The sequence below is a fragment of the Haliaeetus albicilla genome, chromosome 10, assembly GCF_947461875.1.
Source record: "Haliaeetus albicilla chromosome 10, bHalAlb1.1, whole genome shotgun sequence".
NCBI lineage: Eukaryota > Metazoa > Chordata > Aves > Accipitriformes > Accipitridae > Haliaeetus > Haliaeetus albicilla.
In genome coordinates this window covers 18,695,167-18,719,491 of record NC_091492.1, presented here as the reverse complement: position 1 = coordinate 18,719,491, position 24,325 = coordinate 18,695,167, and the positions used below count along the sequence as shown (strand labels likewise).

Sequence of the window (24,325 nt, the reverse complement as noted above, 5' to 3'; positions counted from 1 at the left end):
CTCTCTTTTCCCACCTCTGGAGTTCTTTTCCTCCCCTCCCCCGTCGTCCTCCGTGTCCCCGTTCCCCCCCGCCCCCGCCCCGCCGGTTACTGTTTTTCCGCGGCAGCCGAGGCCGCGCTGGGGCCGCGGCGGGAGCGGCGCATCCTCGGGCTGAGCGCGGGGCGGCCGCGGGCCGGCGGTGCCGGGGCCGCCCGGAGGCGGAGCGGGTCTTTGCCGTGGCCGGGCCGGGTCAGCGGCGGGGCCGGGCAGGGCGGGCGGCGGCCCCGGGGCGGGCGGCCCTTCTTGCGGCGGCGGCGGCGGCGGCGGCGGCGGGGCCGAACGCTGGAGCCGCAGCGCCCCCTGCAGGCGCCGCCGCCCCGTCCCGGTGCCCGGCGGTCGGTGGCGGCGGGGCGCGGGCCGGGGGGCGGGAGGGGAGGGGCTGGGGGGTGCGAGTCCGTGTGCGGAGCCGGGGGCAGCGGCCTGCGCCGGGGAAGCGGGGGACGGCGCCGGGGGCGGGGGGAGCCCGGGGGCGGCCGGCAGCGTGCCCGGCGGTGATCCGTCGCCCCCCGAGGACCTTATTACCGGGTGCCGGCTACTGACTCCCCCGCCCCCTCGGAGCGCGGTGGCGGCGCGGAGCGCGGGAGGGGTTAACTGGAAGGAAACTTCGGGGGGCGTCCGTGCCGCAGCGGCTCGGGAACGGACCCGCGTTGTTCCGCTCCCCCCCGCCCCCCCCCCCGGGGCCGTGCGCATCCCAGGGGTCCGTTCTGGGCGGCGGGGGGGGCTCCCCTCGGGCCCGCTTTGCCGCTGAGCGGGGAGCGGGCCAGGCGCTGACCGCGACCGCGGAGCGGGCGGCGGGGCCGGGGGCATCCCCTCCCCGCCCCCGGGCGTTTGCATCCGGGCGGGAGCTGCCGACCGAATCGGCGGCACCGAGACGCGGGGCGCGGCGGCGCGCACCCGGCAGGGAGCTCCCCTCCGCTCCGCGCCGCGCCGCGCCGCGCCGGGCGGGCTGCCCGCCCCGCCGCCCCCCCGGGCGGCCCCGGGAGCTCCCGGCTGCCGCTTCTGCGCCGCGCCTGCAGCCGAGCCGCGGCCTCGAGAACTCGTAACTTCCATTTCCTCGGCAGAGTGCTGAAAATCGGCCCGCTCCGGCAGAGGTCCGGCCGCTCCGAGCGGCGCTGGCTGCCGGCGGGGGGAGGCGACCCCGGCCCCTTCCCGCCCGGCAGGCGGGTGAAAACCACCCCAAGGGGGTTGTTGTCGGGGGCTGCTCCCCCCCTTCCCCTTCTCTCTTCCCACTTCGCCATCAGCAGGCGGTGCCCGCGGGTGGCCGTGCTCGTCCCCGCGGCCCCCCGGCTGGGGGAGGCAGCCTGGGCAGGTAGAGCTCACAGGCCGGCTCCCTCCTGCTTTTGTTCCCAGGCTCTTCCTTAACATCTCTGTCTGGGGGGGGTGGGGTGCGTGTGTGTGCCCCCCACCCCTTCGCTCCTTACAGTCCTGGAAATGGCATAATTACGGAGGTGGCGATTAAATAGCTGGTGCTTTTCTCGGTTTGGTGACAAGAGCCTACAGAGGGGGAGGGTGCTTGGAGCTAGGAAGCAAGAGTTAAAATGAAGTTAAAGTACAAACAGAAGCACATAGCTGACATGCTTCAAGTTTAGACAGTACAAGATATGCAAATGTGCAGGGCTGCGTGGTATTGACATTTTGAGGTCATAGTGATAGGAATGTATTATTTATAGGACTGGGTTGCACTAGGCCGATAAACTACATTTTAAATCTTAGGCGTTTGCAAGTGCTAAGATTTATATATATGTTTATGCTCTATATGTGTGTATATGCGTACACACACATTTTACCTACGTGTTTTAATATTTCACGATTAATATTCTTCCTGGCAGGCATTACGGTGGGGAGAGCCCTCGCCTGGTGCACGCCTGCAGCCTCCCCGGGCCGCTGGCAGTGATGGCTGCAGCCGGGGAAGGGACCCGCAGAGTTTGCGGCAGGGTTGCGATCTCTGCTTTCTTCCCCCCACGTCCCCTTCCTTTCCCCATACGTCCTCTCCGGCCACAGCTCGCCCTGGAAATGGCGTTTGCCTCCTCGCAGCTCTGTCTTTCTGCCAGGAACTGTTCCCTCTCTTTTGCTCCGACAGGCTCCTGAACCGAGGGGAAACTCTGTGGGTGGGTGGTTAGAAAACGGATTGTTTCTCATGTAAATTTTACCCAGTCTCTCTGCACTTTGTATCCCTGCTTTTTCCTTAGCCAATTCTTGCTGAGGAAAAAAGAAAAAAAAAAGAAAAAGAAAAAGATTAATGACATGTAAAATGGGGGGGGTGGGGGGAGAAAGAAAGCTAGAGGCAAATTTCCACATCCCCTTCCTCTGGACATCCTGGTGGGTTTTCCATAGAAACTTTCACACACTGGCCAGACAGATGCTTAGAGGGGATGGAAGAAAATAATGAGCCCACGATGGGAAAACAATTGCATGCCCAGCTTTCTACCTCCATTAAAGGCTCCTTTGCCTTTGCAGCAGAGCCCTCTCCCTTCGCCCTGACTGGCAGGGATGCTCCCACAGCAGCAGCGGCTGCGTGGCAGCCATGGGAAAGCCGCCCTTTTGGCTTCTGGAAGTGGGAACTTGGTTTCCCCGCGGGGGGAAAGCAGCCTTTGTGCCTGCCCGGCTTCCCTAATGTGGAGAAAATTCCCATTAATTCTGTGAGGAAACATTTTGTTATGCGTGTTTCAACAAAACATTAAAAATCCTACTCGTAATTTTTTTTAGAAATCACTCTCGCAGCTTGACAGCCTTGCTGGAGCCCCAGCCAGGCCTGCCCGAGACGGCGCAGAGAGGCCTCTCTCTCCCTCTCCCTCTCCCTCTCTGTTGGCTGCTCTTTTCCTGTCTAATCAATTATCTCCCTAGCTAGTCCTTCTCAAAGGTGAGAGCTCATTATGCATATTCATAAATCACAGCTCCCAGACCTGACACTGATTGATGTAATCATCTCCTGCTCGCTCCCTGTCTGCGCGGGCCGGCCGGAGGAAGCGCCGGCGAGGAGGAGGAGGAGGAGGAGGAGGAGGAGAAGGAGGAGGCAGGAGAAAGAGACTTCCAACTTGTCAGACCCACTTCTGCTGGGAGCGGCTGGCCGGGCGTAGCAGGCTGTGTCAGGCTTCCTATTCACCGCGGCCAAAGTGCCCATCACAGCCCGGGGATAAAACCACAGGAGAAAGGCCTGTGAGCTGAGAAATACCAGTGAGCTGCCTCCAGTCTGGCTAACTGTTAGGCAGGCAAAATGAGAAGAGTAAGGAAAAGATCCAGCACAATTTTCACAATCGGGCACCAGACCGTGCATTAAAATACCCCCCCCCCGCCCCGATCATTCGTGTTAGCTAATGTGCTTGCTGTTATTTTCCTCAGATGGTTAAAGCTGGTTTATCCTCATAAGAACAGATGGATTCTGTATGGATTCTGATCATAGATATGCGATATAGCAAATGTCTTCAATATTATACCTGCAGCAGCCCTCAGTAGCTCTGTCGTCCAAAAAGAAAAGAAAAAAGTTGTGAATAACGTGAGTTACTGCTGCAAGGGTTTGAGAGCAAAAGGGCTCCTCCAGCCCAGTGTACCCGCTTTCCAGATAGGAACGTATAGCTCAGCTATGACTGGTTTCCCAAGGCGTGCTTCAGCAGGGCAGCGTTCAAGATGCTGTTCAGATTATGTGGTTTACCTGTATGGTTAATATTTACGCTTTTAAAATACCTCTTTTTATCGCTTTGATCAGAACCATCAGTGTACTAAAGTAATAATACAAAAATATATGCCCTGGAAATCATAACAAGATACAAATCAAAGGGAGCCCTAATCGAGTACTTTTGAGAGTGTTATCTTCCTTGTTAACAAATGGTAATAAGAAAATTAAGGCTTATAGCTTGCTTGCGTTTTATCTAAGAAAGCCAATAAAGATATCAGATGTTCTTTGTTTTATATGTTTGAATGTAAAGCAGAATAATGAAGAACACGTACCTTCTAAGGCTTCATTTGCTTTATGGGTATTAACCCTTTAGCATGCCAGTGAAATTCTGAATATGCAGAATGAGGACAAGACTGTGCTGCCACCCAGGGTTTTGAGGCCCGTCTTTGCTGCAGTCAAGACAACATCTTTTTTTATTAAATGCTGAAATTGGAACAAAGCAACAATGGCTGCTTGCTAACTGTGCATGTCCAACAGGCCTCTTTACTATTCAGCAAATGGAAGATATTAAACAACATTTTGCTTAAAGGTACACTGAGGCCATTTCCATTAGGACATGGTGTCATTCATTTATTCACATGTTAAGTGGATGTCCTTGTGGCTAATGAGTAATAATCAACAGTGACTCCACTTTATTCCTTTGCTCCCAGCAATGTTAAATACGCTGATGGAGTCTCTTTGCTGACACACTAGAGAATATGGCTAAAAAGTGCTAAAGGACATTTTTAGTGTAGAGCAGCCACATACCCACATGCTGGAAATAGCACTTTTATGACAGTCTATTCTATTAGGCTTTGTTCCTGTTTAAGGCATGGCGTGTGGAAACCACCGATACTTATTTGAAGGTACTTTATGCCTTAAAAGCCAAGAACTCTCTCGGTTTGAGAGTCAATGTGGTTATTGCTGGGAGATGAGCTCTCGGCCAGCGGGTTTATTAAAGAAAAAAAAAAAAAAATCAAACCGCACCTTACGGTGCCTTCTCTAGATTCTGTACATGACTTCAGATAAATGTTTAGTGGAGAAGTGATTTAGGACAAAACCTTTCCTGCAAAAAATCTAGTTTGACATTTATTTTATAAAACAAAGTAACTCCCCTACCAGCTAATTAATCCATTTTATTACATCAACCGCAGCAGCTTCGTAGGCTAATAAACTATAATAATATATATTTTTTCCTTTACATGATTGCTTATACTGGAGTCTGCAGCTTGGTTGTCTCCTGTGTCAATTCCTAAAGTTTGAAACGTATAAATGAATCATTCTTGGTCATGATTAAGCTTAAGTTAGAAATAAAATATGTCAATCAATCTGGTTGGAAATGTTCCTGCTGTCTAAGTTGGTTATGCAAAACACTCTAAGGTGTGTAGGCATGCTCAATTAGGTCAAGGGATCTGATGGCACTCCTAGCCATAAATGTGTGTCACTTGGATTCCTCATTATTTTTAGCAGTGGTGAAAATGCATGTCAGTAGGCCAGCTAGCCAGGCTAGAATAAAATTACTTACCGGGTATGCATAAAACTGAGGTTTTAATACATTAATATTATACTTATTTTCAGGCAAAACAGTGAAAAGAAAATCTCTCCTCTCTCTCTCTCTCTCTCTCTCTCATATAGATGACTCACTCTATTGAATTTCTCAGCAATCATTAGTGTAATTCACACTGGACTATGCAATACTCGAGATAACTTAGCAGTAAAATTTAAGTGCCTAAAAACATAGATGTAATGTGAAATTAGATACAAGAAGTAAAACATCGATTTGCTCTGTTACAGTCTAACTTGCTTCCAAGAAAAATAAAGCTTCACTAGGAGATTAGACCAGCCCCAATCCAAAATAATTTAATGAAAAAGGACACTTGAGAGGGCTAGTGAAGAGCAGTGCTAGTGCCGGTGTTCTCAGATGGAGGCTTTTGCAAGTGATTCCTACAGAAGACAATGTCAGAAATTTATGCTTGATAGACAGGTTTCCTCTGGTGTACTACATCATAGCCTGATACAAACAGAAATGTTTCCATGTAGTTCCAGGAAAAAAATGCCAGGAAAAGCAAGTTTTAGCGCTCATGCCTGCCCTCCTGGCATCTGGTGTAGTTGCTGAGATTACCTGAATTGGCTAAATGACTAGGGTTAAATCCTCCGGTTGTAAACTTTCCATGCTGGTACTCTGAACCACACCGAGACCTTGGGCTTGGGCATGAGAAAGTGAAGGAGAAACCAGCTAAACACAGCACTCCAGCCTGGTTTTGTTACATGAAAAACCAAAAACAAAACCAAAAACAAACCAACAACAACTAAATGCAGGACACTGGCAAACTAAAAGAAAAATGTTGCTTCCAAGAATCAGAGGCAGGACTAGTACTGCAGGTAAGGCTGGTGCTTCTTAAACACTGTTCTTAAATGTGGTGTTAAAGATGGCAGTGTCCCTTTAAGCACAGCACCATGCAGCTAATGTTTTCTTTACTGCCAATAAAATGCAATTAAATCTCATGAATTAATATATTCACTTCAGGAAGAATTTCCATTCTTTTCTTCGGATATCAAAATGGAGCCATCATCAGTCAGTTAGTTAAATAGGAGAATCCGGAGAGTAAGTAAATGGAAGAGCTTTCAAATGCAGGGCTGAAAATGCCCAATGAATGTGTAGGGGGGCTTCAATAAAAAGATTTTGACTTGTGTTTTCACCCCTTTCCCACTTTGCTCATTGTTTACTGACACTGCTATGGACACAGTATTCAGTCCCTGCCCGCCCCAGCCCTGGGATGTAAAAATGTCATCTCTATTGTGCTGCCGGGCTCGCTTTGATGCTGCCGCAGCCCTTTGTGTGCCCTTCTCAATCCCTTTATAAGGCTGTCCTGATTGTCCATACTGAACATCGCCACAAAAGCTCGTCTTATTGAGAAAATAAAAAAGTCAGAGAGGGGCCAAATGACGGGAGATTGGGCCTTTGCTGTAAAAGACCTACTATTCACATTCAGCAGTCATTTTTTCACCAAGGAATTACAAAGTTGGGACTGTGGCCACACCAGCAAAGCCATTTTAGACAATTTCTTCTTATATTTAGTTTATAATTACTATTATGGGGTTTTTTTTAAAGATCACGTACTGCTGAGGACAAACATTAAATCCTAGAAGCGGTTGCGGAAGGTATTTTCACCTTTCCAAAGGAAAACTACTGCATAACTCCAATGTGCATGTTTTGTCTGGGAAGTTTAGATGAGCAGATTGTATGGAGATTCAACTACATACATACACTACAAGAAGGGCTTGTTGTGATAATAAAATAAGCCAGAAACAGACCCCATCTCCCCCTACTACGTAGGAGCGCACATATTTGCAACTGAGAACCTGAGATCGAGGGTTTAAATTGTCAGCCTAGAAAACCTCTACCAGTTGTTCTTCCCCCTAACGCTATCCTAACTTGTACCGAGTGTCCGTGGGCAGGATGGAGACAAAGGCCGAATAAGGTCTTATTCTTTGGGAATCGGCTATCGGAATGGGAGGACGGTGATTTCATGGCTTTTGTTACCGAGGTTAGGGACCGAATTCTCTCACTGAATTAGAATGGTAACAAGTGGGACTGGGGATCTCTGGGGCTTTTGTAGTGCACTCATCTGAGAGATTGCGCTTTTCTCAGCCCTTCAGATTTATTTTGCCAAAGTTACAGGGCAATTATGGAAATGCGCCCTTTGAAGCCGGGCCGATTTCTCTTTATTTTCTCTCCGCCCCCCCCCCCCGCCCCCCAAAGCAAAGCCTCCCTCACCTCCTTTCTTCAGCAAGTTAGCAGTCATTAGGCAGCGGGGTTTCGAGTGGCCGTTCAAATATTCTTTTGAATAGTGCGAGAAAGTTTTAATAAATATATGTTAAAAAAATAGACTTTGAAGCTTTTTGGGAAGGAAGTGTAAAATAACAGCAAGGTAACAATGTCCTAGAAAATAAGCTCTGTGTGCGCGAGGTGCTGGAACCTGAAATGCTTCCTATGAAAAGAGGCTCAGTGTGCCGGGACTGGGGCCGGCTGGTGGCACGCGGGGGGTTTGGCCAAGGGACCGCCGGGGCGCTCCCGGTGCCTCACCGTGCCGGCGCAGGCGGCAGCTCTGCAGCCACGCTTTGCTCCTCGTCCCTCACATCTCCCTAACGAGAGGCCCAGGACAAACAGAATTGTACTTTCGCACCTTTGTACATTATTTATCATTGGAGTTTGGAATGTTGGGGCTGCGTGTGAACTAAGACGACATATTTTTTACTTTACTTGATATGCTAGTGTTAAGGAAATATGTCTGAAACCAGATGGTGAGACCTGGAGCTAGGCAGGCTGTGACCAGGACTGCTTTTTGCCCAGAAACTCAGTTCTGGAGGTCTCCGTTCACTCTACTCCATTTCTTTATCTGCATGGGACTACTTTGCTCTTGTAAGATAAATTGGTGTTTTTCTGAGCCATTTAGCAAATGCTATGGGCCAAATTCAGACTTGATGTAAGAGGACAGAGATACTATCAGTGTCCCTGAAAGTTATATATGCTTACAGAGGGCCTGAGCCTGGCCTGAACTGTGGACCTTCCATCATCAGTAAAATATGGTAGGAACATTAAAGTTTCTTGTCTGAGTTTTGTAACTGAGGTGCAAATACCTTTTTTTCTCTGTGTGGAGTTTATGAGGGATTCTAGGACCACGTCTACAGCAGCATGGAGCGTAAGAGATTTGTGTTTTCTGGATGTTAGGGCTTGCAAATTTTGCGGCAGAAAGTACCTCTTAATTACAAATTTATTCAAAAGCATGAAAACCCAGCTCAGACCTCTACAGAAGCGTGCTTACAATAAATTAATGCTAATATTTCTCACGATGGATGCAGAAGGTTGAATGCTGCATCTGTAGCCTTCAGCACTGCATACAGAGGTCTTGGCAATCAAATTTCATGTGAGTTGGGCTCAGTGGAGTTGCAGTAGGTACCACGGGAAGACCACCACCTCTCCAATCTTCTCCTCATCCTCCTCCCCTAGTTCCCTTTCACACATCTTCATTTCTTCCCCAGCCTCACACAAGTGCTGAGGATTCCTTCCTGTTCCTCTGTACCTTCCCCCAATCTGGGATCATCTTAATTTTTTCTGGAACTCATCCCATTATTGGGATGAATTCCAAATCTGCCCAAACTGGATCCATTGTTTCAAAGCCCTCCAGGAGCTTTGGGGTATCTGATTCATTTCAACGTGCAGCTGGGTATGGTATGTTCCCATTTTGTTTGTAATAAAGAGAGGAGGACTTGTGGGATACAGATCTAGGTTCAGGTTTGGGTACAAAACCTTAAAAAGGGTTTAGGTTCTAATATGCTGGTCTACTCCAAGAACATTTCTGATCTTAAAAACTTGAAAGTCAAGTTAAGAAAAGACAAACTTGCTAATAATATTAAGAAGCTATCCCAGTTGTAAATATAGCAGGGTGGGGAGTTGACTCCTCTGAAAAATGGTAGTATTCATACTGTTGGTACCTTCTGACACTAACTAACACCAGGAAATGTGCAATGGCAAATGACCATGCCTTGCTAGGGAAATAATTTAGGGAAATTAATGCAATCCTTCCATTTCTGCCTTTGAAAAATTCTGTTTATTTATTTACTTTAAAATCTACATAAAAAACAAACAGCACACTTACATGTTGAGCCTCAAGCTTGTCACAGATGCTGCAAAGGGTGAGCTGGCAACCTACAAGCCAGATATCGCCCTCTGAGCCACAGGCTGAGCTTGCCTAGCTCATGGCCTTTTTCTTGGGGGCGATGGAGAGTAGCTGTCTGGGTAGCACAACCTGCCTTTCCAGCTCTCTATCCTCGCTGCCCTGTACAACCAGGCACCTGGATCCCCCGAGTCTCCACAGTCCCTGTGGGAGGAGACGTGTCCGCAGCCTACCTTCAGGTACCTCCAGGATAAGTGGGACCCTCGTCCTACAGCAGAGGACAGTTTCATGTGCCTTTGTTGTAGCTTATGGCTATAAGTACTTGCCATGTGCCTCTCCCCTGAAAAATACCACGGTGTGCAGGTTCCTCAGAGGGTCTGGCTTTCTACTGTTTTAGGCTTGAAACACCATTAATTAAAAAAGACTTTGAATCATACTTGCTAATGCAGTTTGCCGAGCGCAGGTTTCGCCAGCTTCCCCAGGTGAGGGCCCTTGAGCAGTCATGCTTCTCCTCTCCGGCAGCTCCAGCCTGCAGGTGGTTTTGGAGGGTGCATTGTAGTAATTTGGCCTTAAGGCCACAGAGACATTGATCACCGTGACGAAGTCTGCCTGGAGGTAAAGGTCACAGATTTTGAATACTTTAGATATTTTGTAAGCCACTTTTGAAGATTTTAAAGAAAATGGGTTTCCATGTTCAGTGCTGTCAAAAATGACCCTCAGGACGCAATGCTTCTCTGTGTGCTTGGGTCAAAGCCCACCAATAGGTAGGGCGGTCATCAACAGGGTGAGATCTTCCAGATGCCTTGTCTTACAGGGAATAATTCTGGCTCATCTGGGCTGAGTTTTAACCCCCGGGCCTTGTATTTACTCTGTAGTGCAAGGAAAACAGCAGGTCACAGTTGTGGCAGTCGGTGTCTCGAAGGTTTAGAATTAGAGGGACGGATGTTATCAACTATAATGATAAACTCATTTATGGTACAAGAGATGATGTCTCCCTGCTATTTCTACAAACAGACTTTAGATAGAGGTGTCTACTATTTGACTGTCAGTGGGAAGTGTGTATCTCATAAGGCTCTGACCTGGTTATCTTCTAACCCTGAGCAATTAATCACCAGCATCTAATAGGGAGTAGTTGTGCACGGGAGCATTTGGTGTCCAGCCTGTTCAAAATAATGCTTTCACCTTTTTGACAGCTATCAGACCTATAGCTTCCCTCAACATGGGACCACTGCTTTCCTTTGGAAGAAGAACTGGCACAAAATGAACCTCCCTCTGTAAGGGGAAGCCACCAATTCCAGTCTCTCTGGAAACAAAAAACAAGCCCCCAAACACCCAAACCAGAGCAGCTTGTGCAGTAAAGCCACCAAATACCAAGGTCTCAGTTATCAGCCGTGCTGCACATGGGAGCAGAGTAGAACAGAAAGGGTCCCCGTTCCCCCTCCACGTGGGTTACCTGTGTTTCCAGTGCCTGTGTCTGCAGGAGGGGACTGGGAGAGGACCGAAAACTGCTATTCTTTCACACTGGCGGGGAGGGCTGGGGACTTTCCCCACCATTTCAGTTGTAAGCAAGAGGAATGGCTTTGTCTGCAGCGGGCTGTGCAAAGTTGGAGTAAGGTAGTGAAGAATCAGACCCCATCGATTCTTTGTAGTACTGGAGCTTTGTTTTGAAGTGCAATAAAAATACAGGTGGTGGAGGAGATAATGCACGGTACCGTTCCTTTGGGACACTTGAGGAGACGGTAAGGAATTCCAAAATACGAAGCGTGGGTTTTTTTCTAGCATTGATCACAAACATTAGTTCAAGAAAACACCCAGAAGTAGTAAATATGCAAATTTGTTATGAAAGAAGAACCTACAAGTACCCGCTACGTTAGAGAATTTGTTTAAGGATATTTGATCCTCATGCAGAGTTTATCAGATTACTGTTTTAATTTGCGCATTCAGTTTTTTTTAAAAAAGGGGGGTTCCCTTTCAAAAAATCTTTTCTTTTTCTTCTGCTTCAATACTTGTACTGAAGCTATCTCACTTCTGCTAAGATACAAGGAGTGTGTTTACGGTGTAATATAAATCTGGGTTGGAGAATACCAATTTCATATAAATTAAATGGCAGAGCACTGTTCCGCTATTTTGTTGTCTAAATTATATGGAAATTGGTCTTGTGCAAGGAGTAAGTCCTCACAGAACAGGGCCCTTAGGCTTTTGGTTTAATTATCATAAGCTTCCATTTAATTAAACTTATTAAATGGTTTGGTGTAAGAGCAGACTATCGTTTTGCAGAAGCTTTCTGGAAGAGAAAAACATTTATGCCCTAGCTGCTTGGGAAGGAAATAACGCTTTCCTTCAGAGATGTTTCCCTAGGTATAAGGGTGAGGGTCACCTGGGGATCCTCCCACCAGGCACCTTCAAACTCTTCGTACCCAAAGACATTCTGACCTGTTCCTTACTACAGGGCCAGTAAGTTCAGTTTGTCCTGCAGCTGGTATTTCAGTTTATGGGCTAGCAAATATAGGACAATGTTGGCATAAGAAGCAGATGTAAACGAACCACAAATACCTGGAAACTAAAAGGAAGTCCTAAACCATCACAATAGGGAGGTTTTGTGACAGAACGAATCCCCAAGCTAACCAACCAAAAAACCCCCAAAACTCCAAACCCCCAAACAAGCCCTTATTTGCTTTCAGATCAGCTTGAGAGATTAGTTTTGGACATTACATGATATGGTTTCTACATTAACAGGAGATGGGACTTGATGACACAGGAAGCCTCCTCCAGTTCTTTGTTCATAGGCAACCCTTTCGTGAGGCTTTACTTTCATGAAAATACATAGCTAAGAGGGTTCACCCCGAATGTGCTAGCCACCTTCATATGCAATCATAGTCCATAGTATATATCAGTTTAAGCAGCGAAGAACTTACCCGAGACTTAGATATTATAAAAATCCTTGTTCTGATGAATTTGACTCTCAGTGACTTTCTACAGAATCCTGGCTTTATTTATTAAGTCAAGTCTATAACACAATCACTGGCATCGCTGGCTTCTGGGAAATGTTACACCTCTTATTTTATTCTACAAAACATAAAACTTTGGGGTGAAAATAATATACTTATTTTACTATTTCTCCAAATACAATGTTGTGGAATAGCACTATGTATTAAAAGTTGTGGTACTGTGTACCAACTCCTTTAAAAAAGCAATAATTAGAAGAATAATTAGCCGAACATGTGAAATTGAGATGCTTCTTCAGGGACATGAGAGAAGCTGATTAATAAGAGGAAGGAGGGCCACTGTGTGTCAGGGACCTAATAAATGTATTTAAGGACAAATAGGTAGAAAAAGAAAGTACACATTACTAATGTTGATAGAAAGCCTTAACTGCCTAATGAATTTCAGAAATTGGCTGAGAATAGTTAATCTGTGTGATAACATGACCCTCAGGGTTAGTTAGATCTGTGAATTCTTATCCCCCTGGGGACTTAGCAAGTTTCCAGAGACTCACACCAAATTCTTACAAGGAAAAGGCATTCACAGTTGGAAGATTTCATGCAGGTTTTGCTTCTGAATGCTCATGTTACACAAAACCCAATATACTGAGATAATAGCAGAGAGTGAAACTTGGTACTAGCCACACTGTTAATTAAAATTTTCACTTTCTAACAAACAATCATGCACATTTGGATTTATTATGGGATCACATATAACTCCAGATGAAAGGAAGTGTTTTTCCATAACAATACTTGATTCTTAGTTGCTTCTCTATGCTAAATTAAACTCTCCATATATGCTGAAAAGCAAATGTATCAGTTGGTATTTTCTTCATTGGATCAGGCATTTCTTACACACCCTTTACAAAAATTTCATGGGAAACTCAGAGAAAAACCCATCTAACTTATACAGGCTAGAGCTATAAAGTGCTTAGTAATTGCAGTTTCATCAGTGTTTTAGGAACACTGCCAACGGTAAGGCGAACCCAAAGATTTCAGAGAGAGCTCAAAAGAAAACGTAGGCGGTGTAACATGCTACTGGCCCAAGCAGTGGCACGATGGTCAGATTTCTTCTTCCGGAGCCAGCAGGCACCAGCGCTGCTTGCGGGGGGGAATGAAACTTGTCCCTTTGTGAGCAGGGGAGGCTAGAAATGCCATTTCTTGTTTGCTCGAGATGCTGTGTCCTGGCTGGCCTAGGAGAGAGGTGCAAAATGAAAAATTCCCTCACAGAAGGCAGTTTTTACACCCTCTCAGAGGACTATTAGACTGGGATTTCCAAAAGAATTTAGGGTAGTTAGGCACCTGAATCCCACTGAAATCTCTGAAAAATCTCAGCTGTAGCTGTTAGTGACATGTTATAGCAGCAGCTTTTTCTTTTGAAGAATGGGATGGAATTCATTCTTCTTAATATGGATGTAAAGGTGCAGAAGGGGGCAAAAAAGGAAAGGCTCTGAGTCTGCAGAGTTGGCAATATCACGGAAAGGATGCATACGTCCCCATTTGTGTGGGGTATCTATAGATTGTGAGCTGCATTCATGTCCAGCCTATGCTTTTGTCCAAACCGTAATCCAGGGCTTGCGTTCCTGCACAGCGATCTTGAAAGGCCTTAAAAGAGGTAAGTGAGACCAGAGAGTGATGATCCTGGAAATAAAAAGCAGATACACATTTTGTGCATGTATCTCTGACTACGTACCTCTGGCTTGCCCTCTAAAAAAACCCCTAGATTTGTTTGTAACAGTGACATTAATATAAATGGTGTTGAAGGTGTACTTTTCAGCTGATATTGCAAAAGTGAATGCTCACTGCATAGTTGTGCATAGGAGGTCCTGCTGAAAATACTTTATATACTTAAATATATAATTTAACAAAAAAGAAGCTTTTGTACTAAGAAATTATGGCTTAAAGCTTTCTTATTTGGGAAAATTCCAGCCTTTGTGCTCATATCCCAGTTATTACAGTAAAGACTTCCAAATGGGAGATATTTTAGAAGAAAACAGTACCAGAGTGATAAGGGTACTGTGCTTATTTTTCTTCAAGCAGTGGTATGCTTTTAGTTTGAGAAGGAATTTTAAAAGGCTCTAGACGAGATGGTACAAATCAAACATATTCTTATAATATTTATATAAAATATGTCAAGAAAAAGGAATAACAGCGACTATTAAAAAACATTGCCTGACAAACAAGAACAATAGCAGGCCCAGAATGCATCTTAGTGACCATAGCTGTACAGAGCTAAAATATATGAATCGGTCTGTAGGATAGGACAATAAAAAATATTTTAGAAGCACAAACCCTTTACTAAGTAAGAACAACATCTTATTTGTCATTCCATTTAACTGCCCATTAAATATGGCTTTTGTGGGAAGACGTGTACCTGGAAGACTTGCGTGGAGTGCCATCGCTAAAAATACGCACACTGGCCAAACCAAGGTGGTGTCTCTTGACTCTGGAATTAATATTTGCTACTACAGTATCTTTTCCTGTAGGGATATTAACATACAGATAATATTAACAGAAAGAAAATTTATTAGCAATGACAGAAAGGCAAGGAAGATTGGTGAGTAAGATCCAAGGCTATGAGGGGAAGGATCAAAAAACATCACAGAGTCTATCATCAGTCTGTTCCTGGGTACCTACAAGAGAAAGTGAAGCGTCAAAAAGATGAGAAGAAAGCTGATGATGGGGTGACAGAAGCAGCTCCTCTCCAGGACAATGACAGAACAGTAATTATAGACAACGATGACATGTGATGGAGAGTTTTACCCTCCAACTTTACAGGAAAGGATCTAGGCAAAACACATGTATCAACGCACTCTATGATAGGAGGGATAGGGAATGAAAGGAAAGGTGAAACGCATCCTCTGCCACAGCCGTATCACCGTACTTATGGTATAGGAAGTGAGGAGAACCTAATGCAAGGCGAGCAAATAGATGCGTCCCTCAGCAGAAGACAAGCAGGGCACTTCAGAGCCGAACCCGTGGCAGCTGGGCAGCCCCTGTGTCCTGGACGATGGTCGGGGCTGAGCCTTCCTCTCCCCGTGACATACCAACAGCCTGCAAGCATTGAAGATCAGTGCTGGATGCTGCCAGCAACGATCCCGAGAAGTAGCGCTGACGTATTTATTTCAATTTGCAATATGTGTATTTACGGTGCTTCCTGCAGGCTGAAGATATCGCAAAACAAAGTCTCACAGGAAACGTTTGAACCTCAGCCTCTCCTGCAGAAGCACTGAACAACTGCCGATGTTGCAAGCCAGTCAGCAGCCCCTTGCCGCGACGACCAGCCCACGAGTTGGAGTAGCAGAAAAAGAGCACTCAAAAGTGTTGCTTCAAGCAGGGCTTTTTGGAGTCCCATCTGAAACGCGCGGGTGGTGCACAGCGAGCGCCTCGCTGGCGGCTCCCCTCCCACGCCAAAAGGACTCGCGCTTGACCGCGCTCCCTGCCCACAGCCAGCACCCTCCCGGCACCGCGAGGAGAGCAGACTGTCTCATCCCGAGCTTTCCAATGATGTGGCTTGTGATCTGGCATATTTTTCCTCCGAAGAGAGGCTAAAGGATCGCCGGGCGTGGGAACGACGAAGTCGAGGCTGTTTCAGACCGCCATGGTTGCGGTGCCTTAGCGCTGACTCTAATGACACAGCCAGGCTGGTTGGGATCAAAGCGCCGTGGCTTCGCCCTCTGTTACTGCTTCCGCACAGGCAGAGGGGGCTTGTCTTCTTTTTTCTCAAAGTGGAAGTAAAGCAAAATAAAGAGATTCCACATTTCGCTTTCAATAAGGCACCAGAAAAGTACCAGTTAAAAAAAAACCACAAAAACAGCTTCAGTGCATAACAGCGTGTTTCCGAGACCTGCACTCTTTTCATCAAAGGAATGAGCAATTAGTTTGTTAGATAATATTCAAAGTCATATTTTTAATTATATCTCCAATCAAGTCCAACTGACAGCAACCAACCCACTGCTAAACTAGTTGATATCACTTTCCATTAAAACATTTCTAGTTCATTTGGCTATAGTTATTAAAATCTCTTTTACCTACCGTATCTTGTCAAGAATAATTGCTTATCACGAAGCTCTTGTCAAAACTGCATGACGTTTTGTTTACAGTATATTAGTATCTACAGAACCACTCAGGGCCCGATTATTGCTGCAGGACAGTACTTCTAAATAATACCTTATGAAAATAATAAACAGTGGGGACTTGGAGCTCAAGGTTGTGGCCCATGGATTTCTGTCCCATCCTACTGCTCACATACTGACCTGTCCTTTGCCTCGAGTCTGCACCAAGGCAGGTGGGTGACCAGCTGGGGAACGGCGGGTGCAGCGGGAGCACTCTGTCGATGCCACGGTGTGGAGAATTGGGGCCCATGTACAAGCGTTAGGTGTAACCAAAGATCCCCGTTGTCAGCTCTGCATAGTGTATCGAGAGAGTGCTGTGAGAATCTGAAAAGAAAGAAACGCAGAAATTTGTCCTGTTTCCATGCACACACGCGTGCTCACTCTCTCTCACACACACAGATACTATAAGGACCAATAAAAGATCAAAAGCAAAGAAATGAAGCAAATTAATGAAAATGAAGTGGAAGACTGTAATCACACCCAACCATGCAAAAAAAAAAAAAAAATGCTCCAAACAAATTAGTATGTAATACACTACTTCAGACAGATGTTCAAATAAGAACAAAAGGAAATAAGGAGGAAAACTATACAATGCTGGCTTGAGAACTTTCAGGAATATGAGAAAAAAAAAAAAAAAAAGGATAATTTCCCATTTAGCCTGGAGCAGAAATAAGGCCGGATTCTGATCCGTTGAAGATACTCTTCCCCTTGCCTTCAACAAAATCACCATCCAGCCTCTGCAATAACAGCTGAGAAACACGTTTCCTGAACAAAAAAGGGCAGGGACTGCCCTGCAGGGCCTTGGGCTCCTGGGCATGGGTTAGCAGTTAACCCCAGTCACAGGGTTCTGCTTGACTTTCACAATATTTTTCTTTCTGCTCCTCCGTAACTATTACTGCCCACAATTTTTAACCATGAAAATCACAAGCGTTTTCTTTACCATGCTCGGATTTTGGAACATTTGAGTTCAGCTGTGATCATAAACAGATGAACAAAGTTCTGCCAGTGGGAGAGCTGCAGTGTGTAACTTCAGGGAATGGCTAGAGCAGCGAACAGGGTACAGAGCACCGCATCTGCACCTTTGCAGGCACAGCCGTCAGCTCCCCAGAACCTCAAAAAGTTTCCCAGTCTGTTCTTTCTCCTCACTCAAAAAGAGGAGGGAGAGGGTACACACAGTCATCAGTGATTCACAGCAGTTTCACATCCTCTGCATTTTCTGGCATCAAAATATTCAGTTTTATAACTGGTTTTCAATGTACTCCCTGAAGACAAACTGTATTGGATGTGAATTGATGCCGGTAACTCTCTGTAAATTTATCACTGTAATTTTGCCATTTCAGAGTCACATTCTCACATATTAGAAATGTGCGTTGTAAGCTGTAATATATACAACAGGTTAATAAAACAATTTTCTTGATGGTGCCTGATATTGTTAAGAAACAGGAGGATTTTGGAGCAAAACCATTTGTTAAAAAGTGAAGTAAAACACCTTTCCAGAAAAGACTCACATTTTGGACCCCCCCCCCCCCGCCGTTGCCTTTCTTTGTCTCACAGTACAAATGGCCACAGGAGCCAGCTGTGCATTGACTCTAATGTCCTCCTGTGGTCTGGTTTGTCCCTTGACCTGTAGCATCGCCAGGTCTCTGCTGCACATTTGATGTATCATCTGCCCACTTATTGCACAAGCAGCCTCTGCTCCTCTGCCCTCTGCAAGTTTGGTCTCAAGCAGGTGGTTATCTTTCATCAAGCAGATGCTTAAACAGCTGGAACTTCCCCCTCAAAAATGCATCAAACAATTATCTTTTTTGTACCTATCTGTTTTCTGATTGTCTCATTTCTGATGTGGTTTCACTGGCTGACTTTACTCAACCATCTGCAATACCTCATTTAAAGGTCAGCAACCTTTACATGTTGATCTTCCTGAAGGTCTGTGTTTGTTACACAAACCATCCTTGAAAACAAATAAAAATTAAGCAGCTTGAATTTTCTATAGGGGACTACCCTTCATCTTTCCTTACTGACTCGAACTCCTCCGTTTGCCCATGTAGAAAGGCTTTCTCGTTAGTATAAGAATCTGCATTGCCCGCCTTGTTGTTGCTGAGTTTAAGTCCTGCTCAGTTCTTTCCTCCACAGAGGAACATTGCCCCAGTCACACTGATGTGCAGTCTAAATTATTGACTGGTACCATGGAGGGCACTCCCTGGCTCACCCAGCCTCCCATCTCCCGGAGGGGCAGGTCATCAGTGAACCTCAGCTTACTGTTAGATTGCCAGATCGTCTTTAACCTGAGGTCTTGGCCGCCACCGTTCTCCCCACTGCCTTCTCAAGACAGATCCAGAAGGTGCCAGGAGACACCAAAACCTGCCCGTTGTTGCCTGTAATCTTGAAGCTGACACTTACCTTACCTTGCTGTTGGGCAGGACTGATGACTGAGTCTCTTCAAACGGGGTTTTAAGAGCTGGTTGAATGATTTCTTGTCCAAACAGTAAAAGCAGTTCTTGACTCATCACGCCCGACTGAGCAAAATGCCTTTTGGAAGCAAACAATGCAGTTAAAGGCTTTCCCATCCGCTTACTTGAATTTGTCTGCAGTCAGTTCAGGCACAGGACTTAGTGTGCTGTCCTATCTGCACTTTGAATCTCTGAAGAATTTCTGAAGAAATCAACTCCCTGAGTGGTAAGATCATAAGTTTGCATGCTGTGAAAGGCCAGAGTCCAGGAACAGAGCCATGAAGCTGAAACCTCATCCCTCCATATCTCAGTTACATCTGATAGCTGGGAAAAGGGAGAATTGCTTATCAGTAATTTTATACTCTAGGAGTACAAGCCTGACTTCTCCACTGCTGTGCATGAGAATTACTCATTACACTACCAAATCAACTAGGAGTATTATTCTGCTGTTGCTCTGTTCTAAAGGAGAGCGAGAGGCACAGGAGATCTGGAGCACTTACGAGAGTCGCAGCGACGCCACTGCAAATTGTCTTGTATTTTAGTTATCAAGGAAGGAAAAGAACTGGGCCCTTGCTGAGAAGTATGCTGCTGCAGCAAGATTGCTTCTGGTTTCTGACCTACCTTGTTTATAAAGTTATACATTTACTTCTGAAGTCAGTGGAGCTATCACGGATTTGAACTTCATGTAATTAGGAGAAAGCATCAGGTCATAAAAACGCAGAGTATGTCCTACCAAGTGAGGCAAGCGGGATTTGGTGGTCTTGACTGGAAGGAACAACACAGAACCAGAGCAAGTATATTCAACAATAAACTGCAAAAATTGCAGTTGGCTGTGACACCCATCTTGATGGGCTTTATAACATTATCATAAATAATTTCATTTGTCCTGTTCCCTTTTACCATTTGTCCAGCTTCTTTCCCATCCATGCAAATACTCTTCTCGGAGCTGGTACTCCTTACTTTGTCCTGCGGGAGGTGCCTCTGTAGTTTTCTTTTTTCTTAAAATTATTTCTATTCCCTTATGCCAAAAGATAAACATGACAACTCATTCAAATAATTAAAGGCTTATTATTAAAACAGAAAATACTGAATAAGTTAATTAAAATATTTCATCTTTAATGCATTGTGTCTTTCCACTATTTTACATAGTGCACCAGGATAATACTGACATGCTCTTGAAGTGAATATACTCAGAGACTCAGCTTCTGTTCTAACTGCAATAGTACAGAATCAAACTTGGAACTGTTTAACAGAATTGCCGAGAGCGAAAGATTTAACAGAATTAACAGGTAAAGAAAGATGCCCATGAACCTCCATTTACCCTCAAATGGTATATATTTTTTACAAGTAGCATCAACTCTTTTGAATAAAAAAAATCTACTTGATTGAGTATATACATATTTGTGTGAGGCAACAACAAAGTCTGGAATTATATTATACCAAAATATTTTTGTAATTGCCCCTAAAAGTCAGCAATTTTCTGATGCTGTATTAGATCATAATATAATACCCCTTACCAGCTGAATACACAGCTGGGGCCAAGCAGCCCTGGAACAGTATTTATGTTAATTAAAAAGAATTTCTTTGCAAAAGTTTTAGTCTTAGCAAACAATTTAAACTTAATGTGCACCTCTGAATTTACCTTTCTTCTTATGTCAAGAAAGTATTTGCAGCAACATTGTCATTAGGCAGTTATGTTTGTGATATTAGGTACATATGATGGCAATTAGAGGCAGAACCTCCGAAAATCCTGGTAGTATACCCAGGCAAGGCTATAGCTATTTTAAGCAGATTTATACTTAGGGCATCAAAGAATGTCACAGAGAGAAGAAAATATGGTAACTGTTGCTTTAAATTATAGCTATCATTACTTCAAAAGGATATTCAATCAGAAACCACTGCAGACTAAAACTATTTACATCTTCTGACACTGAAAGGAAAGTAGGCAGTTTCAGCCTGTCTTTTTTTTTTTTTTTTTTTTTTTTTTTTTAATAAAAGTACTGTTTGGTCTGTAAGAAACAAGTTATAAGTCCAGGAGGAATGAATGAGTCAGAACAGGTCTCCTGCTTGTTTTTGACCTTTCCCTGCCTGTCAGCCTCATTAAGTATTGCAGGTTCTTCACTAGTTATTTTACAAAAGCTATTGGAAAAATGAAACAAAACTGTGCAATGGTACTGCTTTGGCTACTTGGACGTAACATGTTTGCCCAGCAAAACAGTTTGTGTGTCAAACAGTAACAGGTAGAACTTTTTTTACTCACATGAAAACTTTTCCCTACAAATCAAAAAGAGGTGAAGCCATGGTTGCTTGCAGAGTAAGTTCTGAACAAAATCATAAGATCACGATTAAACTATCCAGGGGGATTCGCGACCTTTTCTAGCAACAAGAACAGACCTCCCATTAGTAAAATGTTTAAAAGCAAGGAACTTTCTAGTCGACAAAACATTTACAGGTTGGCCTTGGGACAGCCTGCAAAAATTAGCAGTTAGAAGTTAAGTAAAAAAAAAAGCAAGCCATTTTCTTTTGATGTGCCTTCTACCCCTTCCCCTCCTGATGCACTTAATGTGCTGAGCAAACAATGACAAAGAAGTGTCATTAAATAAAAACAGAAGAAACACCTAAAAATGAGTGAAAAGGATCTCATGACGAGAGAGAGGAGAAAAGGATGTGTCTGCTGTGCAAAAAACATTCTTTACAAAAAAGGAGCACCCCATATTCCCAGCTGCAGGGAAGAAGTAAGACACACAGGTCTGCAATTAGGAGGGAGATGGGGGCAGAGGTGAATTTCAGATAACTTTGTGGTGCAGGCTTTGGGATACCAGCCAGTGGAGTCTCAGTAATTATGCAGAGCAGATGTAAACAGCCCCCAGCAAAGCTGATGGGGCTCCTGCATTACGACAATGTGATAGGTAATTTGAATTACAACACGTTCATTACACAGATAGATGTACACGAGGCAAGAGCAAAAGAGCCCAAATCAAGAATCAAGCCTGTTTTGCAGTTTCCAGAAAGCGGGAGCATTTCTAAAGAACATTTCAATTTTGAACCAAGTGGCTCCGAAAGCACTGGCCACAACCATAGCAGTGACTGAGGATTTCTGCGAGGGTCTCTTCAGCATGAGAGCAAAATGGCAGGTAAGCAGTCAAGCCCCTCCACTATCGGATGTTTCTGGTTAATTTTTTTGCTCCCGGTATAGCTGGTTTAAGACCCGACTATCTGGCAGAGTAGCACTAGGCAGGATCGCAGCTTGGTGGAAGGCAGAGGGATGCTTCAAAAAACCAAAAAAGGCCATTTCCAATGCAGCTGACTTCAGGAGGGTGCTGCAGTGTCCCACAGCAGCTGGTGCCTGGAGTGCCTCTGGACCGGCATTGCTAATGCCATTCCCCTTACCCAAGCACTGAAGCCACACTGGTTCTGCTTGAAGTTGATCCTCTGTGCCTACAATGAGAGGGAAGTCAAAACCAAACAGGTTCAGCACAGAACACAGGGCCTGAAACTTAGAAAAACATCCAGTAAAAAACAAGCAAAGAAATCAACTGGACATTACGCATGTGGCCACTCTTTTAGTTTTTGGCATTTTAGCCATATTTCAAAACACGCACTTAACATTTTTCACAATTTGCTATTGTCTTTTTCTTTTCTTTTTTTTCAATCTTTTCTTGGTAGAATCTATTTGTGAAAAAACTTCTGCATTTCTCTGCTTCCCTTTTCAATTCTGCAATACCAACTAATTAGCAAGCACTTTGTACTGTTTATAGATTTGTACCAATTACCACAGTGAAAAAGCAAGTTATCTGACCCACATCTAAATAAATAAGCAGTCTCCTGTTGATATCTATTCTCAGCAAAATTACTGATGTAGTTTGCTCAGGCACAGAGTCCAGAACAGCTTTTCCCCACTGAGATTCACGTGCCTTTTGGTCAGAAACGTCATCCCAGCTCGCTATTTTTTTTGCTGCATGAGCAGGAGAGAGCACAAAGACTAAGGAGCAAGAGCAAATATCTTCCCTTATGTGAATTTAAATAAATAAATAAATAAAAAATCACTGAACACCTAAAGGAAATTAAAGACGTAATGAAGAGACAAAAGATACTACGTGGAGAACTTGCTGAGGAACAAGCATGTAAATGACACCGAAAACAGGAAGAGATGATCAAAACCTTCTAAGTGTTTCATTCCATGGGGCCACTGTCCCTTCCCAAAGGGGTCACTGTACCTTCTAGATGTCATAAACTACGTCCCTGATGATAGTTGGTCTCATTGGAGACACAGATGCAACGAGACTGTTGGCACTTGAGCACGGACCGTCCGTATGATAAGTCATGGAAAAAGGCTGCTGACAGTCAGCTGTGTGTCTTTTCATTACAGGTAACTACAGCTTTAAGCAAATTGTTTCAGGTATTGGAATGTAGCAATAACTGATCTAATTAGTGTAGGCTGTAATTTAGGAGGGTTCATTATGACACAGACTTTATGACTCCTGGGTATTACTAAAGGACTCATTTGTAGTACTTGAAATGAATTTCTCTGAACACATCTAATGTCACCCATATAACTAGTATGTAGCTTTAAGATGATCTGACATATTTAAAATCTCTGACTTTGAGCAGGATTAAGTTTCCAGACAGTAATAAACAAATCAGCAAATAGTACAGATTTACTTCTTGCCAAGAGAACAAAAAAAAAAAAAAAAAAAAAAAAAGATTTAGTGGCTATTTCAGATTGAAATGGCAAGTCAACTCTGTGACAAAACTACAAAGGAAACTAATAAATCATGCCAGAGGAAATATATATCGTGATTAAAGACATACATACACACACAGAAACTTGATAAAGACTTCTTTGCATTTCTGGGTACAATACCTGTTTACTTTATCTAACAAGGAAAAAGTTTAACGGCATCTTAAGAGAAGTCAGTTATTTATTATTTCTGTTCTAAAAGCTCCTGTGAGCCTTCCTTCAGCAGGCAAGCAAGCCCACACTTCAGGTAACAAACCCAACTATACGAAACACATAACGAGACAAATGCATAAAAGTGTGTAAGCAGGTTTCAGCAGTACAATGCTGAAGTGAAAACTGAGTTATAATTAAGTTTAAATTGGTAATCTGAAAAGGTTACAAATATAACCTCTATTATTTGCTTCCCTTTAGGGGTCTCTCACCAACATAGTTCTTTGCTCTTATGACCTAAAAAGTTCATTCTCACACAGATACAAATATGCTTTTCCTTTTTACTTACATAGTGTCTGATAAAAAAGAAACTCCTGGAGAGCACTTATGCATGTGCTTAACATTGAGCAGTCCCCAGAGCCCTGCCTGCACCTTCTTAAATCAGTATTAAAGCCTCTGTTAATTTCATTTATTCATGATCCCCACTCAAGGAGAAAATGCTATCATGACATTGACATT

At 44.4% G+C, this 24,325-nt stretch overlaps 1 long non-coding RNA gene across 2 annotated transcripts; it reads right to left on the bottom strand.

Moving 5' to 3' along the window:
- Positions 1 to 12,224: 12,224 nt before the first annotated feature.
- Positions 12,225 to 19,946, bottom strand: LOC138687094 (uncharacterized). 2 transcript variants are annotated; one of them, XR_011326429.1, is made up of 4 exons: positions 18,866 to 19,946; positions 16,607 to 16,789; positions 14,725 to 14,830; positions 12,225 to 13,543 (listed from the first exon to the last, which is right to left on the bottom strand). It is a non-coding gene; the product is annotated as an uncharacterized lncRNA (long non-coding RNA). The 2 variants fall into 2 exon arrangements; XR_011326430.1 differs by lacking the exon at positions 18,866 to 19,946 and adding an exon at positions 18,488 to 18,698.
- Positions 19,947 to 24,325: the final 4,379 nt, after the last annotated feature.